Consider the following 15,433-nt stretch of genomic DNA (forward strand, 5'->3'; position numbering starts at 1 on the left):
TATAGTATAATCACACTATAGACCCCAATCGCGTCTGAAACCTTATTGTGGTCAGTGCCATTCAAATATATAAACAGATATCTGACAAAGGTTTACTTACCCATAAGTCAGAACAACTGATTTTGGCACAAAATTGGATAAAAGGTAGCAAAGAAATTGCAACAATGATAATATTACTAGATAGTAATATTGCTTGATTACACAGGCTGCAATGTGCAGAAAATGTATTCTTTAAAAGCATTGCTAGGTACCTTAATGAGATGCAATAGAACACATATACAAATATCAATGCCACTACAAATGAAAATAGATGTCTACAACAACAGGGCACAAATCTGAAGAGGTATTTCTTCTGACAGACTCAAGAAGACAACGCAAAGCACAGAGCTGTGCCCCTACATTATCACTATTAAGCACTGATATAGCATTCAGCATTTTAACGATTTTAAAAATGTGTAAGAGAGTCAGGTGTCACAGAATTACAAGAATTCATAGGAGACTGCAGCCTTGACAAATGCATTAATTGTAGAGGCTATAATGCCTCTACTACATAATACCTAAGTTTTCAAAAAATAGAAGCCTGAATGGTAGGCTTTTGAGTTCAAGTTCAGCTTCTCAAAGGTAAAATGCCTGTAATTACAAAAACTTGAGGAACATGCGGCTTGACTGGGGTAATGGTAATTTTTTTCAGACCACAAATACATTTAATGGGAACCTATTGTCACTCACTTGAAATTTCAGAGTAAGCAATCAAAATGCTGTTTAAGTGTTTGGCCTTCTTCCCAGGAACATCCTTTCAATGGAATGGTGCCCTCTGGATCAACATGTTTGCTGGATGTTTGCATGTAAAGGTCAAGCTTGAAATGTTCGACAGTGTTTGAAATTTAGTCATAATTATCTTTCTAAGTTAACACGATAAAAGTCATTCTTCTTACAATCCAAGTATTTGTCAGCCTGTGAGTACAACACCTCATCTACAACATGAAATTCAAGTAGTAACCCCAACACTAGTCTGGCAGCGATGCTCTCAATAGAACTGGCTGGAAGGTTTTGGACACAAAACTCATGTGACAAAAAATGCTGTTGAGGTCTGAACAAAACAAGCACATATTACATTTGAATTACGCATAATGTTTCAACTTGTACTATTTCTTTCCAAAGAAGGGAGAAAAAATGAAGCAGGCAGTAAAAGTAATTTGGGATACAAAAAAAGAAGGCAAAATATGTTCAAAGCAAAAAACCTGAAGCCCTTCAAATGGCATCTCATGGTAAATGTAGGTATCATTTATATTAACTCCATTGAAAATAAAGAGAATTAAGAAACACTGTGAAACGTATTATTTCAAATGTTATGCTCCAGTGGCTGAAATAAGAAGAAAAATACTTCTCTGGAATTAGTTCCACAGTCACATTCATTTTCTTTCAAGTTTTGATGAGCAAACTGGAAAAGATAGAGCTGCTTTTAATACTGTAGCTCTACGTAGTAGCACTGGTAACAATACCAGAAGCAGACATCAGGGCTCTGACTTCAGCCAATGCCAATGCATTTATAAAGAGCTAAAAAAACCCAGAAAGATTACTCTTGCTATAGACAAAACCCAGTGCTGCATTTTGAAGTGTTGTGGGCGTTCCTATTAGTATAATGCATAATGCTCAGAAATATCTTCCTTACTTTACTGATTTTGGCTGGGATAGGCTTAACTTTCTTCACAGTAGTTGGTAAGAGGCTGTTTCGGATTTGTGCTGGAAACGTGCTGATAACACAGGGATGTTCAGTCACTGCTGAGCAGCGCTTACCCAGAGTCAGGGCCTTTTCTGCCCCTCGCCCCACCCCACCAGCGAGCGGGCTGGGGGTGCACAGGAACCTGGGAGGGGACACAGCCGGACCCCAACTGACCAAGGGGATATGCCATACCATATGATGTCATGCTCAGCAATGAAACCTGGGGGGAGGTTGGTGGGGGAGCTGCTGCTCGACGACTCACTGGGCATCAGTCTGTTGGTGGTGAACGACTGCTTTCATTTGCACCACTTGTCTTTCTTGGGTTTCTTTCTCTCTGTTATTTTCCTTTTCATTACAATTACTTTTATTATTATTTTATTTCAGTTAGTAAACTGTTTTCAATGCAACCTGCAAGTTTTCTCACTTTTAGCCTTCTGATTCTCTCCCCGCATTCCACTGGTGGGGACTGAGTGAGTGAGTGGCTGTGTGGTGCTTAGTTGCTGGCTGGGGTTAAACCCAACACTCTACTGCCGATGGCTGTCCTCAGCTGGATAAAACTTGGTGGCATCTACAGAAAGATAATTCCCAAACCTCCCTCCACCTGTTGATGCTAAGTACTAACTGAAACTGCCTGATGCTCTCCAGTTTTTTCAGGGAAAAGAAGCCCCCTAACCTTCTTGTGGCCTCTAAAATGGCAGTTCAAGTTCATTAGCAGTATCTTTCCATACAACAACATGAATACTATCAGATGCTGTCTATCCTGCCTGACCCCCGGTTTATTGCCAAAGAACTACGCACATCGCAAGTTTCATACCTATTTTGCAGATGAAGCAGTCAGCAGTAGTAAGCATTTGCAACAATACTCAATACATATCACTAATAATATTTTCATATTTGGCATTCCTTGAAGGGAATTGATTATATTTGACCTTTTTAAGTGTAACATATGAAACATAAGACCTGCATTTCATTTAGATCAAATTAGATTCCTGCTTCTAGAAATGTCCATAAGAATCAAATGCAATTAATCTTTATGACTTTTCAGCTATTAAACAAAGTCAACGTCATATGTGAAAGCCACATCCCACAGCAGCTACTGGATGTAAATCAGCCAACTACTGGCTGTGAACTATTTTCATGTCTTGTCCTTGGTTATTAATTTCGTATGTAGAGAAAACGAAACTGACTTCAGTAAGCAGCTGCTCTTGCTTAGTTGTCTGCATTAGGTAAGAAAAGGAATTTCTTCTTTAAATATATGTATGTTCACTGAAGTTCCTGTGGCTTATTAACACAGCTGGAACTGCTCCAAGGTTAAATCCACAAGAAGAAAAAAAAGAAAAAAAGAACAATTGCTCCCTTGTTGTGATTAAGGTATTCCTAGTGAACCCCACGGTCTCAATACACAGCTTCAAATTAAAACACTTCATATAGAAAAGTGTTGGCTAGAAAGCAGTAATGTCATCTCAATGACAATTTAAGGAAGGATCCTGTTATTTATCTATAAAGAAAGCTGTGTTTTGAAACGAAAAACCACTGAACGAATACCTGCCAAATGTAAAATATCCAAATTACTTCACTCTGTAGATAACTATTTCTCAAGTTAATTCAGAAGAAAATACATGCAATATCAATTAAGGGAGTAAAGCTTTACCATTGTGCCCTGGAACAGCAACATATGGGACTACATTTTCTTATCAAACATGTAAATATCCAAATGAAATACACACTTCTTCAGAAAAGTAGAATTTTTGCCAAAGTCATAGCAGTGGTTTATTACAGCTGCTATTACTGCTACACATAGAGATGGGTATTTCATTCTATATAATATAGTAACTTTTTTTTAGAATTTTCTCATCTCTTAATGAACTTCCTTACCTCAAATTATTTATTCTTTCAGCATAGGCACAAATTACAACTTTTCTGTTGAAAAGCTGTGGTTCAGCTCAGAGGGATGTTACGGAAAACACATTAACAGCTGAAGTATCCAAACAAATTTTTCAGCTTTACCTGCTCATTTGTAGCCTGCTGCCCATAACATAATTGCACTACGTATATTAAAAGGTTACTGCCAGCATTACCTCAGGAACAAAAATTCCATAGCAAAAAACCCCAGAATCACATTAAGAAATATGCAGTTAAAAATACAAACATGGCTTTCTTACAGTGACCATATCACGTGCAAGTATGACTTGAGTATGTCTGCATTTGTAATATTGCATTGTAAAATGCTAAATAATGGTTATTGGTTTTCCCTGTATAGTGATCCAATGAAATAGAGTTAATATTCTGAAAGTTTTAATCACACAAATTACTTAGCACATTTGAACTTCTTTTCCTCTGAACTTCTTTGGTTTCACAACACATTCAAACTTGGTTTAGAACCATTAGCTATGTGCTTATTCTGAATCCCTTCCCTCAAACTTGCTCAATTTAGATACCTTTAAAAAAGAAAGAGGCCCTTCCACATACAACCTGTTTAATCCATTGATATCACCTGGATGTCACCTCTACACTTTCCTGAGCTATTTCACAGCTCTTCTGTCTTGGGAACAGAATGTTCTGCCCAAGAGATTATCCTCCCCGCCGCCCCCTCCCCCGCCCCCCCCCCCCCCCCCCCCCCCCCGATTAGAAGGCAATAACTACTATACAAAATACAGGAAAATGTTCCTGTAACATATTCTTTGATGAAGAGGGATAGGGGATCACCCAGATATCTGTTCTAATACTGACCAAGAGCAGAATCTACTTGAATTTCTGGTCCATATGAAATCAAAATTCCATAAAACCCACATACAGGCTGAACGAACTGAAAAGAGCATATATATTTGTATAGCACAGTTCAGAGAAAAAATATGCAGCATTTCCATTTTAAAGCTTTTTTAATGAAGTAGTATGAAATGTTCTCAGGAATCTAGGGATACTATGCTGTTGTGCTGTCTATCTATCAGTAAAAACTGTCAAATTTAACCAAAATGAAAAACTAACCCAGAACAAATTCCCAGTGCCTACTGCATTCCCTGTCATCTCGGTAAATTAATGAAGCACAATATTAATATTGAATACACATCAAATATAATTTCAAGAATACTGAAACTGTTCATGAACTTCACAAGTGATGGATCTATTTTCATTACATTAGTGTACATAAAACTGATATTGCTGAAGGAAATGCTATAAATATAAGTAATAGTTATGTATAGAATTTTCTTCTATAAAATTTCTACACCAAGCTTCATAAATAACAGTATAGAACACTGATTAAATATAGGTAAGCCAGAAATGGACAGCAAACATGCAGAAACACTCTGAACCACAAAGGTTCAAAAAAAAAAAAAAAAGCTTTCAGATGATGTCATGCAGTGATACATTCCTGATAGCATGACTTTAATTTGAATTATTGATGATGCACAACCTTAGCAAGCCTCTGCAATACAAACATAATTTAATGCCCAAGTACATCTGGCTTTTGATTTGAACGTAAGTATTTTAAATTTGAACCAGCAAATCAATGGGCCTGTGAGCATAAATGATAGTACTTAACTGGACTTCATTACTAATCTAACAAATTATTTTTTTTAGAAGCCCAGATACTTTTCTTAAGAAGCAGGTGAAAAAAGCTTTCCACAGAGCTTTTTCCACACTTAAAAGTCTAATTAGCACAAGCTGCTCTGAAAAGAGCCCCAGACACTGACAATTTCAAGGACAAACAAATCTTGTCAGTCATCAGTATATCAGCAGCCCTTAAACACAGCAGCAGTCAAAAAAACAGAGTTAACAAACAGAGTCTCGAATCCAAATAGAATCCTAGAAATATTTGGGTCTTTTCAAAGTAAGGGATATCAGCAGTAATAATAACTATACCTATATGTGCAAGTATATATATATATACAAATGCACATACACACCAATGCAAGACATCAGAAAAAAATAATGGGATATAAACAAATAAACTTCTGCTGCATTTTATGCAACATAACTCAAATATTATTCACCTGTTTTTTTAGTTTATGATTACGTACATCTGAGAAAAACTGATGCTTCAGAAAAATACTTTATCAATATCCAATAAAAATGTGATTTTATGTTTCAAAATAGACTATTAAGTTTACTCTTCTCCTTTCAGAAAAACTGCTTCACTTTAATCCTTAGCGTAGAGAAAAAGTCTGAAAACAGGAAGGGTATAATCAGTGTGTGTCACAAACATATGAACAAATTCTGAATGTGTGACTGTACAGTTTTAGGTCCTTTAGTTCTTTACACCTTATGAACAGTCCACAAATGTCTATCCTGTTATCACAGGGATGGGATGACAGAACTTCTAGAGAATACTAGTTTTCTTCTAAAATGCACTCTGCATGGAAAACGTTTCTCTCAAGATGAATAGACAGATGAGACAGTAAATGAATTCTCCTCCCTATCCACTCCTGGCCTTTGTTGACACATGTTGGAGGAATCCCCTAAGCTAAAGGCTGCATCCATACCGTCACCTTTAACAGCCACCAAAACATTTATTCTCTGAATCTGAGTATTCCTTCTTAACCCAGAGTTTGGGTCCATAATGTGATGGCAAGTAGCTCCAGAGTGTAACTTGTGTACAAGAGTACATTTTTCTCTTTTTATGAAGACTGCATAGAGGATATTCTAACTCAAACATAAAGCTCTATTCATCTATTCAAAGCTACATATGCTTTCCTAGATCTCCATCAGCTATGTCAATGACAAACTAAGAAGGTCTAGCACATTTAGCAACTCCTCAAGCAGAGCCCTCTGCATACCTTACCTTCTCTTGTTCTAATACAGTCTTTCTGACAAAAGCGGTTATAGTCAAAAGGCCAGGTGTACCATGGGCTAATAGAAGACCAACATTATGACTTCTATGGTTCTCTGTGCTTCCTTAGTTAGTCTTAACAGTCACTTTACTCAGCTGACATTTCAATGAGCTGACATGTCAGTGAGCTGACATTTCCAAAGAACTGTCCATTGTCATTCTCTGATATCTTTTGTGAGTGGTAGCAAAGCCCATGGCTTCACACAAGAATAATTTTTTTTCTTAATATGCATTACTTCATATTTGGCAATACGTAACTTCATCTGCTGTTTCACTGCCTTTTGAGTATCACAACGTTCATCTGCAGTTCTTCCCATCAGCCTTATACTGAACTATTCAGAATGAAACAATATGAAAGCAGGCCACCACTATTCAAAATTCTTTATGAAGTGAGTCAGCGCTGAACTCACGGACACCTCCTTCTAATGTAAATACGGGCAAATAATCCACATGTCTTGTTTTTAAATTTTAAGCATATGAAAAAAATTCTTTAAAACTTAAAGGAAAAAATGTAAAGCAACAATACACTGTAACATAGCCACTGAGTACATCCAGTATACTTTTTAATTGCCCCCCTCCCCTTTTTTTTTTTCTCTAAAGGCAACATCACAAAGTAGAAAACTTATCCACAAAAATACATATGAACAGAAAAAGACAAAAATGTAAAACAAAACTGCATGCTGGAAAATGAAAAGAAAAGAAACATAAATGGAAAAAGAAAAGTCACAACTTCCTTTCCTCCACATTTGACTTTGTTTTGCACCTGTAATCTAGAAACAGAAAAAAACTTGGTTAGATTGTGTGTAATTGATGTTGAAGAGGTCCTAAGTCATTCTGTTCAGAAGAAAATGTAAAAAAATCACAGCGTAGGGAGTAACGTGCAATAAAGATTTCCTTTACTTCATATTTTCTTATACTATCAATATGAAAGAAAAATTAAACAAACTTTCTAAGCAATAACTTCAATCTTCTAAGAAACGGAACTAGTTTGATCCATTACCCTAACTTCCTCATGGTATGATTTGCATAAACAATTTTTCTAGATGTTTGTTTTACATGGCATAGAAAATTATTAGTTATCTTGATCTATGCTTTAAAGTTTAACTTTTGGACAGAAGTAGAAAAATCTATTTTTAGGACTTATACAATGAAGACTTTCAGTGATTAAATTACATGGCTAAATTATGAGAGTGCTTTATGAAAGCTTCATGGAACTTTGCTGTACACAATCAAGATCTGACTTTGAAAAGGAGACACCTCACTTCTTTGGCAACAAAACTGAATCGGGTTTTCCATAATAAACCAGAAGCTTGTTACTTAAAAACCCAGAAACAGCTTTCAAGCTGAGTGCCAGCCTTTTCAGAACACCTCTGACCAAACACATACATAAATAAATTTCTCTTGAGGACATGCTTTTCACTGATGCATTGGACAGATGTAACAGATACACCGTTTACTTTGAATGAATATCACATGGCTCAGAATAAGAATTGGTGCGTGCTTCCTACCATAAAACTCTGTTTCTGTACATCCACAAAACCCTTGTTACTCTACTGACAAGATGGGGAGATGAGGACAGTAAACACTGCAGTACACGACAGGAATTATTTTTAACAACTCAAACTTGCTTTCTAGGTTTCCCAACTTGTTCTACAGTTACATTTGCTTTAGAGGTTGTTTTGCAATCTTTCAGACTGTTATTTATAGCTTTCTCTATCAACCCTTTCTGGGGATGACATTTTTTCCTTGTACATAAATGAAAGGGAAAGCTATTTGTGTGAACTAGCCATTTCCAGCCCTCATGATATCTAAGCACTTGGCACTCCTGATCTTAGGATTAGCTGTAGCTAATCAGCAACAAGAATTTACTCTTTACCAAGAAAAGTTTTTATTACTATGCATTACTTATATAGATGCACAGCATTAAAATGACCATTAGGAAGAAATGTATTTTAAAACATTGTGTTAGATAGAAAAAAGTAGAGTTTGAATTCTGGTTTTCTTTGATAGAATGAACCCTAACATAGAAGCTAAGGGAAGACTGCTACTAACGGTTCACCACAACGACTACAGAACATATAAACCCAATCATACATTTCCCTTTTACATATTCACCTTTGTGACCAGATACACCACTACTCCAAACTGGCACCCACAAGTTGTATAAAGTATTACAAGGTGATATGTGTGCACATGGTATTAAGGCTGTGTCTATGCCTTTAGAAATGTCTCTACATTTCTGTGTACATATACATACATACTTTTCTTTTTTTCTACTCTTTTGATTCTTATTTAGCAGATTTTTCATTTTCCTTTTGCACACCTGCTTTACTTAAAATTATTTAAAAGAAAAAGTTTACCTTTTTGTGTCTACTCAATAAACCCATAAAACAGAAGAAGGGTCAGATGAGATGGGCAAGGGTGATATGGTTATGAAGCTTATGAAGGAAGAATGTAGGGAATGACTGACCAGAGCTGTTTAAAAGAAAGTTGAATTCAACAGAAAAGAGACTGGAGGGTTTGTTTTAGTAAATGCCTGTATCAGTTCATTGGATTAGCTGTTTGTGTAAATGTTTTCCCCTGAGTTAATCAAAAGGGCGTGAATGTCTTCTTGAGTTAGGGGTAAGTGCCTATGTGGCTCAGCTCTACAGAGTACAAAAACGGAACAACTTCAGTTGCTTCAGATATCCTTTCAGAAGATGGAAGCAAAAGTAACACTGATCTATATAGCATCCATACAGAATTAGCCTCTTAAAAAAATACATTTTCTTCCCTAATGTTTTGAGTTTAAGCCAAGTTCTGCTGAGTTGCTGGGAACTAACCTTGCATCAAAGCACATGGTAGCGCTTGAACCTGTCAGGAAGCAAGTAGGACCACTATGAACATCTGGGATATGAAGTGGGTATTCTGTGTTTAACAGTGACATGCAAAAGTCTGAGAGAGTGAGGCATCCTCGAAAGTGGGAAGTTCTCTGTGAAGTTCTTTAAAGAGAAAAATTATTCTTCAGATGCATAATAATAAAGTAAATGTTTCATTGTAAAAAACTGTAAAAACAGATAACAGGAAAATTATTATCAGGCCTACATATTACCTTCTAGAATACTTTTTGAGAAATAAAATGCCTGATACATAGGAACAAATCTTAGATGGTTACACAGCCTGATGAATATTGGATGATTCATATCTGGTATTAGTCCATCCAAAATCTGTAAGGAATAGATGACATAGATTTACTGTGACAAGTATTAAAAAACAGTTATCTTTTACAGGAAGAGAGGGACCAAGTAAATTTTCTAGCCCAGTATATACACTTTGTGCAAAACTTTTTAGAGGCTTGTAAGCTGAGGCTTCTGCTACAATATGACTTTAAAAGGAAAAGTAGGAATCACAGACTCTAGACTGAATTCAAAGGGAGGTACCTTTGCCAAAAAGGCAATTGAAATTTTAGTTTGCCAAGCATATCAGAGTAGTACAAGATATTGCAATTTGAATACTTACTAGCATTAAGAAACACAAACTGACCTCAACTCATGAAGATGACCTTTTCTAATAATGTTTTACAGAGCTTTGCTGTTGTGCTTTCTTGCCACTGACATTTTCTTTTTAACGTAAGAACTATTTTAAACATACTTTTATAAAAATAATGTACAGAAAGGCTTAGTTAATTTAAAAATATTTTAAATACCTGAAACACATTCAAAACCCCCAACATTTTATTTTAAAGTATATTTAAAAAAAGCCTCATCATTTAATGTCAAGGGCCCTGGCCCAAGGAAACCAGAAGCACAGTGCACAGAACAGCATTTTTATGAAAATAGGTAGGCTTTAGACTTCCAGAGGAGCTATGTACTGTATAGGTACTTTAAAAGTTCCTCTAGTTTTCTAGATCAGTTTTGAAGTAGTCTCCATTTCCTAAATGAAAATTTTACATAACTTCTGGAACCTTAAAATAATTGTACTGACCTTAAAACTTCAGTGTATATGTTATTTTTAAGATTTAAGATTTTAAGATTAAATGTTTTCTGTAGTTTGTCAAAAAAGCAGAAAGTACTTATTGCACTCCCATTTTAATGTAAACACTGTATTTTTAAAACTGCCTCTTGTCTTTTATTCTGCTTCTGAGAAAATCTGACCCTCCCCGTAAGAAATGTGATTAATAGATGTTATCCTGCAACATGAAATGGTCCAATTAGTTGTCAGAACTGCTTCCACTGCTGTGAATGTGAGTCCACTTCAAGATGTTTTAAAATACTGTAAGCCTACTACTCTGTACACTTGGGTCAAAATATATTAGCATCACAGAGTAAAATATATACTAGAGATAATTAAGAATTATGTCGCTCCCTCCAAATAGTGAAAATATTCACCCAGGTGCTTTCCTCTCTTCTTGCCTTCCTGACATCTGGGTTTCAATTCTCACAGTCATAAAATGTGCAGCTGCTAAAGTTGCCTCCATGTTCTGTACATCTATGCACTTTGCAATGCCTTTGAATTCACCTCTTGTCTCATTCCATCAGATCATTTTTTTTTCTTAATACGCTTCCAAGCGTATATATATTATGTAACATCAATTCCCCTTACTGATTTGGTCTACTCATAATATATCACCAATGCTTTTCCTGGTCCTACAAAGACTCCAGCCTTGATACCCCACTAAGGTGATTTTCCTATAATTTAATTTTTGATTCCTTCTTCCACTTGTCTTGGTACCATACTCTGTGCAACAAACCGATCAGAAATCACTCATGAGACCATATAATTTTCACTCTAACACACATTCCTCAGACTTATTTTTACAAAAAATATGAGGAAAACAAGACCGTCTTGTTTTCTTTTGTAATTTATTTTACTATATCCATGCTATGGAAATGACACTGTGTGGTAGAAACATAAAATTGTTCCTTGACCAACACTGCTTCAGCACAGTAATATATAGACTCATTTTCTGCAGTCTGGGTGATTTCTCTAAAACATTTCTCATGCTTTCATGATATCATCAAGCTAAAAGTGATACAATGTGGTTATTTTATGTTTTTCACATGAACAAATTATGCTTCGCTTCACTATGACAGAGTGTCCCAACTTGTACGTGCACCTGATTAGTCTCTTCAAGACCATATCTCAATGTTCATACAAACTGTTTCCAGCAACTCAAAAATTCTTTGAGTTTGTTGGGATGGTCCTCAAGAAGTGTAAACTCTATGAAAGCAAGCTGAAAAGAGTATCAGGTCTTTCTTCTTCCAGGGAATCCATTATCCAAACTACCTTTCCAAAGTCTGCAATACACAAGGTAATCAAGGACTAGAGGCTCCTGTATCTCGCATGGACAGCACTAAACCCTAACTAGTCCCTGCTTGAGAAAGCTGAGTAAAGGATGACTTGATGAGAAACTCATGTTTTATTAAGGGTAGGGTACCATCATGCTGAGAACATAAAATCTTCAGTACAGACAAAGCAGAAATACAAAGGAACTCCTTGCCATTTAAATATCACAAAAGGGAACATGGATTCAAACTGAAAAGCTGCCCAAAGACATTTAAATGAAGTGTGAGCCTTGACCCTGTACCTCTGTTCCTTCCTGCTTGTATTTGTGGAACATTTTCCCTTGTAATTTGACAAGTTAGATGCAACTGTATGGATCATCTACAGTTCCCTCCGTAAATATAGAGCTCCTTTTGCTTCCTCCTCATCTAAAGGACCCATGTATCACTGCCAACCCATCCCATTCTTCATAATCCATATGCATTCACTACACAGTCTACCTAATTCCATTAAGTTGATAGTTGTTTTCCAGTATATAGCTATGGGACATGAACTGACGCATTACTCACAAGGAGCTACACCTGGTCTCTCTTATTTTGAGAAAACTTCTAATAAACAACAGTGGGTTTTTTCAGTTCAAAATACTATACAAGGTAGTAACTGAAAAATGATCACACCTTTAATACTATCTTAACTATCCTCTAAGTAATGGCTTTTATACAAATAGATACTATTAAAGGCAACCATAAATACCAACACTATCAACAATAAAATTATCCTGCACATCAAATGAGTAACGTGTTAGACTGCTTCATTCTCAAAAATTATTATTCCTTGAACCAGAACATCCACAAGCTAACAGAAGTTCAATACAGGTGTCTTAGATTTTCTCTGCTCTATCTTAAATTTATGTACCTTTCCATGATGATTTAAAAAAATCTTGTGTATTAAAGGTATTTGTATACCAGATACCCTGTACTATCACATGGATAGTCCTTCCTACGGAACTTTTGTATTTCTACACTTCTACATAGTTCAGATTATACTAAATGAAACATCCAAGCAATGTCATGGGAGAAATCAATATTCAGAAGCCACTTGTGAATATTGTGGTTACTGAAGCATTTGCAGCTACTGGATACACATGAGCTACAATAGTTTTAACAAATACAAAAGTTTATGAAGTGAAATTGAGTGAGATCTCTATGGCTGGCTTTTCCACAAAAGCACTTAAAAGATGCTCCCGCTGTCACTGTATAGATGTTCCTTTATATACAGGTCAGTTAACTTATTATCACAATCTTGCATAAAAAAGCATGTTGTATCAATGCTAAATTGTACGTATTGTAAAAGTTGTATGAATGACTTAGATTAGGTTACACATTGGAAATCTCCATAGGAAGATCAAATGCAGATTAAATGGCGAACCCAGTTCTCTGAATGTCAGCAATCTTACAGCCAAAAATTATCTTTCCTTTACACAGGAGATGTTCAGAGTATCTTCTCTTCAGGACAACTTTTGTATTTTGGCGTAAATCATCTCACAGGGCAAACACACAAAGCTTACAACACTCTTTCCGTTTTTACAGATTTTGTGTAGCAGCAAGCTTGGAGATATGTCAAGAGAACATTTTTGACCTAGAAAGTTTAACTGACTGCAGCTATGTCTTCACTGGGAGAAACTTGTGGTTGCTTCTCCTTACCCAGTCTGTCTCTGCAAATGCTTGGGCTCCTACTCTCAATTCCCCATGGCACCCAGCACAGTAACAATCATAAGAAAATAATAAAAAAAGTTAATTACAATAATGACAAAAAAACCAAGAAAAAAAAGTTGGTCATGGTGGTCAGCAGGAGGGCTAGCTGTATATCTTCAGGTACGGGCAATTTCAGTCAACAGAATTGTAAAATGGCAACCTCAAATAGTATTTCTTTACATAAAACATAAAACTGTTCACTGATATCCAACTTGACTGTGTGCAGTGCTAAAATGTTCTAAAAAACAGATGCATGCACATACCTTAAAAAACTCATCTTTCTAATCTCCACTGACTTAATTTTCTAAGCACACCTCCTACATTTCCCTCTGCAAGACTGACAGGACTAACAACTCCCCACCCCCTCTGATACATAGGGCAGGACCTGTACGTAGGTTCTATACTCCACCCCTTATAGAAGTAGCTCTTGCCTACCCCCTGCTTTCAGCCTTATCTGTCCTGAGAAGAAACCTGGTCCCCAAAATGCATGTGCAAGTTAGGACATATGATAACCACATCTCTCAAGGCTTATGGATTCCTGCCTGCCTTGAACAACCAGAAATCTCCCTTGCCCCCTGCAAATGGCAGCAACCAAACAACTGCAGTATTGATTTGTAATGCCCTTAAGTGTGTTTATTCCAGAATTGTGCCTCAACAAAAGAGAAGAAAAAACCAACAAAAACCCACAAAACCCACCAATCCAAACCTCACTCTTCTAGTGAACATAAACAAAAAAAGGTTCTTGTTGGCATCTTCTAGAAAAACACACTTGCTGCAGGATCTAGTTTTGACAGTGGGGAGGGCCTGGAAGAGGGGAGACAGAGTTCCCTTGCTTCTTTATCCCAGTTAAACCAAATAGACCCATCGAAAACAGTGGCAGCAACTCTTCCCTCCTTTCCCTTCCTCTAGAGAAGGACTGTGCAGGATCTAGTAATCCCACCATTCTGTCGAGCCACACTAATTGTTAGAGAGGCAGAAAGACTGACCCTGCCTAACAGGCTTATGTCGCAAGGGCTCCTGTCTTGAGCACACAGGTACTTGATCTAGCTTTACATTAGCAACATCAAGTGCCTGAAGGGGTTCAGCCACAGTGGTATATTGCTCAGCATGAGAGAGCTCACATTGCTTTTCAGCAAATTTAGCACTCCCCTAGCTAGTTAGGTTAAGTGCAGCTATGCAAGACTCCAAGAGAGTGATTTTCTGGATAAGAAGAGGGATACCAGATGGATACAGATGAGGAAGCACAGGAAAACAGACTTAATTTTACTTCTGCATTGCTCCTGCCCACGTTCTGTGCAACTTCTTTGGCTGCTTGTTCATTGGTTTACAGGCCTCAAGCATTCACCTCAAATATCTCCAGAATTAACCGCCACTGGACAATGATAGCCAGTACAATTCCCTATCTCTGTCCTATCTCTTAATGCCTAGGGCTGGATTAAACCTTTCTCCCTGTGGGTAAGTTTTGAAGCAAAAGGCCAAGTCCTTTGTATTAAAGATCTACAGCTTTCATATTAGAAAAGTAAATAAATCAGGTTGGATGGAAGACATATTCTTTCACTTCATTTTGTTTTGTGTACTCTTGGTTGTGTAGATGTTTGAGTGATTTCTTAAGGGTCATTATTTGTATCCGCACTATTTAGATCCTTCGCAACAGAATGAAGACCTGGTGGTGTCTCAATTTTCTGCTATTGTTTTTATCTCTGCGACAGTTACTGTTACCAAAGTTAGAAATTTATAATATAGTATAATTGTACTATCCCCTGAAAACAATCTCACAAGAGTTTGTAAGGGAGTTCTGTTTCAAGATTGCAATGTCAACATTTTATTGAAAAGTGCTTTCTAGTAAACAGTTTAGATGGGAGCACA

The 15,433-nt window shown here is 36.6% G+C and overlaps 1 protein-coding gene across 3 annotated transcripts in view; it reads right to left on the minus strand.

Moving 5' to 3' along the window:
* ADAMTS19 (ADAM metallopeptidase with thrombospondin type 1 motif 19) overlaps positions 1 to 15,433 on the minus strand; it is a 159,704-nt gene that overhangs the window by 75,793 nt on the left and 68,478 nt on the right. The window lies entirely within an intron of this gene.

Source organism: Falco punctatus (assembly GCF_963210335.1).
Source record: "Falco punctatus genome assembly, chromosome: Z".
NCBI classification, from domain to species: Eukaryota; Metazoa; Chordata; class Aves; order Falconiformes; family Falconidae; genus Falco; species Falco punctatus.